The 5,821-nt window shown below is 41.1% G+C and overlaps 1 long non-coding RNA gene across 3 annotated transcripts; it reads left to right on the forward strand.

Annotated features, from left to right (window-relative positions):
* The first annotated feature begins 413 nt into the window (after window positions 1-413).
* Window positions 414-5,573, forward strand: LOC133899510 (uncharacterized). Of its 3 annotated transcripts, XR_009906367.1 has the most exons (4): window positions 414-1,112; window positions 1,204-2,775; window positions 2,855-2,950; window positions 3,030-5,573. It is a non-coding gene; the product is annotated as an uncharacterized LOC133899510 (long non-coding RNA). The 3 variants fall into 3 exon arrangements; XR_009906366.1 differs by having other exon boundaries at window positions 1,204-2,950; XR_009906365.1 differs by having other exon boundaries at window positions 2,855-5,573.
* Window positions 5,574-5,821: the final 248 nt, after the last annotated feature.

Below are 5,821 nucleotides of genomic sequence, written 5' to 3' on the forward strand. Positions count from 1 at the left end.
GAAGAATATTAGTGATTTTTTCAAGATTTTTGAGAACTTTTGTGAGACCTTTAAATTATAAAAGTAGCCTTGTTTGGAGAGTTTTAATTAAATTTTGGCCAAGACTTTTTAGGTCAAACAAGTAAAATAGGTTGCATACGAATAATATAACACTCATAAATTTCTAGAATTTTTTAAGCAATTAGAGATCTCGATTTTGACTGAGGGAAGGAAAACTTTTCAACTCTGTTGCTTACTGTTCATCCGAGGACACCATCTCCTATCGGTTAGGCGGGTCCAAGTCCTCACCTGCCCCACCTGGCAGCCACCAGTCCACCCCTGCCCTGCAGGCTCCACCTCCAGTACCAATCCCTTTCTCTCTCTTATCTATTCACTGCAAGGCGCGCCTGGGCTAGCTTTCTTCCGCAACAGACCACTCTCCCCTCACTCTGTCTCACTCTCACGCATAGCCAAGAACAGGAGCAAGAATTCCTCCTTATCTCCTCCAAATCTCGCCCAAAGATCCAAAAGGGAGCCCTGCATGTTATGCAATTGCATTCCCTGGTCTTCAAGCTTGCCATTTATCCTAGTAGTTTGCGCATGCATGAGGGATTGAGCTAGATAGAGATGGAGGAATGAAGGAGCAGGAGCTGCTCCTTTCTTCCCCATTCTTGCTCTCGGCCTGAGCATAACTGCTCATGGTGGCTCTTGCTCCATCCACCACTTCCTCCATCCACGTCCACCTCAAATCGATTCCTGGGATGTGCTACATCTTCCCTGCCCCTCCTCTGACCGAGCCCCATGGCCACTCGTCGCCGGCGAGCACAAACAGGATAGTGCCATTGCACAGCACACCTAGAGCTACGCCACCTTCGCCCCCTTCCTGGCCTCGAAGCTTGGGCTCGGCGTTTTCTTCCCCCGGTGCCAGCCGCTGGACAGAATCTCCTCGCCCCCGAGCTACGTCCAACACCACCGAGCCCAGAGCCCCAGACCCTCCGCAAGCCGAGCTGCAGCATGCTCCTGCTGCGAGTCTTGCTGCCGTTTTCCCACTTCCGTGTAGCCAGAGCCGAGCGTCGTCTTGCTCACGGCCGGTGACCACACCGCTCTGCTCCACTGCAAATCCCCGATGCATGGTGAGCACCTGTCCTTTTTCTCTCATCCATGGCCACTCTACTCCCTGGGTCATCTCACCGTGGCGTAGCCACCGTTCTTTCTCCTCTGTAGCCCACTGAAGAGATGCTACACGACCACGACATTGCCACCATGAGCTGAGCTCCGGCGCCACAGCACTCCGCTGCCGGCCGTGCTCTGAAGTTGCTGCTGGCTAAGAAACACTCAAATCGAACCTCCACGTCTCACGGTTTCTGTTGCTACCCTCCTCCAGCCGAACTGTCGCTAGACCATCGCCGGCGAGCTCCCCAGTCGCCGGCCACCGCCGTTCCCTTCCTCTCTCTCTCTCTCTCTCTCTGATTTTGACCGAGGTCAAGATCTCAACCAGTGCAGCTAGGCCCGTGACCTCAGGTCTGTGAGTATTACTATCTGCATCTGAGTAGAAAAGGTTTAGGAGAATAGTAAACCAGAAAAGATTAGAGAACTCCAAAAAGAGTTATTGATGTCCAAGTAAATCGGCTGCAACTTCTAAAATGCATATTAAATTGAATAAAGCTCCTAAAAATATGAAATAAATTTTATTAGCTTTGTATGATCATGCTTCCTTATATCTAACATATTGCAGGTCAACGCTAGTGATCCGGTACTTGTCCACCTTCATGCGCTTAATCCAACATTATCAAAATAGGAGTATCTTGATACCTATATCGTTGAGCTCCTATATTTCCTCTATCTACCCATAGTAAGTGTATTTGTGCATATTGTTGTCATTAGCATCTATATACCACTGTTTTGATTTGTGCATTTCTCATCCTGGGTGGCCATGTAAAACATGCAACCATTAATGTCATATCCTTGACATGTCACAATTGTAAAGATCTGCCCTTTTGTCAGCTTCTTAAGTGCTGGACTTGTGCATGAACTTGCTTGGATTCGATCTTGGAACCAAGTATTGAACATTTTTCTATGCTCTCTGATCATCCATATATCAGTCTTTTCCGGATTTTCTCAAATGAGCAATGCCTTGTGCTCCTTGATATATTTTGACACTTCATCCATTTGTTGCAAAATGAGGAAGTGAGCCTAAGCATAAGACTTCTGGCCGTATGTTCAAATCTATTAGGTTATTTCATGCCTTGGTTTTCTCAAGGATATTACACAAGGTACCAATGAGACTCTCACATACATTCTTTTCGATGTGTATGGCATCGAAACAGTACCGAACTTCTAAGTGTGGCCAGTAAGTTAGCTCCCAAAATATCGATTTCTTTTTCCACATGACTTTTTCATCACTACTAGAGTGCTTTCTAAGAAGAACATTGATGTTCTTCACCTGATCATGGACCTCCTACCCACTGAAATGTCTAAGAGCTAATGCATTCTCTCTCATGCTATTAAATTCTTTCATCATATTCCTATATGGATGAGATTTGGGCACAAACCATCGATGTAACATATACACTATTTTTTCTTGAGTTGTTGAGCCACATACTCTTGGTAGCATCTAAGCATTGGTGGCAGGTTTTGCTTCCTTACAGTTTGCCATGAAAAATTACCAAGGGCCAGCAAATTATTGATTGTGCAGAATAACATAGCATGTAGACTGAACTACTCTCGCTTGTACTCATCCAATACCTCGACACCTTCTAACCAAAGTATTTTAAGGTCATCCACCAACGGTCTGAGGTACATATCGATGTCATTGCTAGGTTGCCTAAGACCTTGAATTAAAATTGACATCATTATGTACTTTCTCTTCTCACAGAGCCAAGGAGGAAGATTATATATGCACAGAACTAATGGCTAGGTGCTATATCTGCTGATTATGTTACCAAATGGATTTATTCAATACGTGTTCAAAGTAAGCCTAATGTTCCTTAGTTTTACCGTAAACTCCTAAAATTTCATATCGATGTTTCACCACTACACACAATCAGCAGGGTGCCGCAGGTTTGAATCATTCTTATGGCCCTCTTTATGCCAACAAAGCAATTTGGCCTCCTTTTTGTTGGCAAACAATGCTTCAAATCAGAAATTACAGGAAGATACCACATCACCTTTGCAGGAGGTCATTGTTCCTACGGGCATCCCCCATCATTATGATGCTTGTATCATGGGGTTACACATACAGGGCACTCCTGCAAGTTTTCATCCTCCACGATAAATAATAAATTCTTTCTTGCAAGCATGAATTCTTTACACTTCCAATCCAATGGACAAATTACCCTCTTTGCTTCATACATGGATGTGGGTAGCAAATTCCCGTTGGGAAACAGTACTGCTAACAAAAGTAACAATGCAGTGAAACTCTTATCAGATCACTCATTGCTTGCCTTCAATTTCAAAAATAGTAGTACCACTTGCAGCAACATGTATTGCTCCTCACAGCCCGGATATAACGGTTCCTTCGACTACCGCACAAATTCTTGAAATTTAGCAAACTCTGTCATTGTATTCATCATTCCCCTTCGCATTACGGACGATCTGCTCCAAATTTTCAAAAATATCATCACTTTGTCCTTGAAGTCATCAACAATCTCTTCGGCATCCCTCTCAGGAATAACTTAATGCACATCACACTCAGGAACTCTTTATTCATGCATATCACCATCACGGTCAGTCACACCTTCTTCTTCATGCTTGGTTCAATATGTATAGTTCCGTGTGAATCCACATATAATCAAGTGTGTATGTATATTTTGTGTCTTTCGAAACTTTCTCCCATTTTTACAATCAATGCTTGTGTCGATGATTGATAAACCACCGATCTTACAAATGATTCCTAATGGGGGTTTCTACAAAAAATACATGAGTGGGGTCAAATACATGAGTGGACCTAGAAGGTTGGATTGAGATCCGACAACTGCAGCCTATTGTTTGCATCCTTGGACTAGACACCACTATTATTTTGATCTTTATCTTCATTTAAATGGGGCGCCCGGTCCCACTACTCATCTAATCTTGTATCCATTGGCATTCTATCTTTTTCCACAAATGTGGGTTGCCCAGTCCCAGCATGATGGTACATCACTACTCATCTAATCATTTTTTCAAAAAATGAGCTATCCGGTCAAACAACTACTTGTCTGATTTTTCTCCATCTAGGAGGTATGTTCGACTAATCCTATTTTTTAAACATTATTAAATAATACTTTTCTTGAAATTTCTATATTTTAAAAGGATTTAGATTAAACTTAACATTTACAATAGTTCATACAGGAAAAATTAAACACAAATTTTATTACAAAAAATACTGTAAAGTCAAAAATCTTATATTTTGAATTATGAAAATTTCCTAATATTTTGGAGTTCATTTAACTTAATTCTGATTTTATTTTTTCAGCTATAAACCTAACAAATAAAAAGAAATTCCTAAATTTAGTTGGGATAAATATTTCTTTCCTTTTCTTTTATCTGGCCTATTTTCGTTCTCTATTGGCCCTAGCCACGCCTGAGCACAGGCCTCTGTCTTCCTCTCTCACCCTTTTCACTGCTAGCCAGCCCCACCTGTAAGCTTCCTCCAAAACCTCAATTCCCGTCCACCAAGGCCGTTAGCCAATCGAGCACATGCAAGTATGCATTCAAAGGCAATCCAATAAAAATCGTATGCGCCTTTTTGCTTATAGCACTATTGGCATGTACAACACATTGGATCAAGTTTTGATGTAGCATGTAGCGAAGAGCAAAAAATCGTACGTGTTTTGGAGACGGGAAGGCTTTACTATGGGAACCCCTTCCCGTTGAATATGTGTCAAATATAGTACAAGATAGGTTATATATTAGATTTTAGTTGTATTAGTGGTACAGGGTAAAGTTAAAGTAGGATTTCTGTAACCCGTTCTCTTTATAAATATGACATGATAGTTGCTGTTATAACTATGATGACATAGCAACTAGTTCGCAGGGGTGGCGTTTATGTCAGAATCTCGGAGTAGCCGGTTTTGCAACCATGGGGAGAAACGCTCGTAGCTATGCCCTGGGGATGTAGGTTTCGGCTAAATCTCATTAATAAACATCATGCTTCTGGTATTATCTGTGTTCTCATGTGTATCATCTCGATAGATCAATCAATTACTTCTGCATGGCTAAATTTCCTAACACCTTCGTACCAGGATTTTTTTCACCAGTAAATAAAATTTACTAGAGGTCACCTATAAACATGATTGATCTGATTTGTCAAATCAAAGACAAACAAATTTTAAAAAAATAAAAAAATTTGACATGAATTTGCTACAAATTGTTCCTAATCAATTAATCACCGCAAATTGCATATAACAATAAAGAAATAAGATAATATCATAAATCCATAGCACATTAGATAGATTCAATACACTGAGCATAACAATGTCATCCTAAACGCACCTAGTTATCTTTAAATCGCTAAGCAGGGGAAAGAAACTATAATCAACATCATGAACTTAAACAAACAAAACTACAAGGTAAAGCTCATATGCTAAATTGACATTAACAATTCAAAGCACCTAACTAATAAAGTCTAATGACTCTCGGGAAAGTTCCATTAACAATAGGGTTAATGGGATTGGTGTCATTTTACTTTTGTCTGATTCGAAAAATATCATTATAATTCATGAAATCTGGTGGTAGCCATCATGATTTTGTGTCTATCCAAATCACACCATTATGTATGCCTTTGACGGGTTTAGACCCACTGTCAGACACTAGTATTTGCATATTTCATGTAATACCCCCCGCTGGTCTATACCGATGCTCG

This window comes from Phragmites australis, chromosome 18 (genome assembly GCF_958298935.1).
Source record: "Phragmites australis chromosome 18, lpPhrAust1.1, whole genome shotgun sequence".
Taxonomy (NCBI): domain Eukaryota; kingdom Viridiplantae; phylum Streptophyta; class Magnoliopsida; order Poales; family Poaceae; genus Phragmites; species Phragmites australis.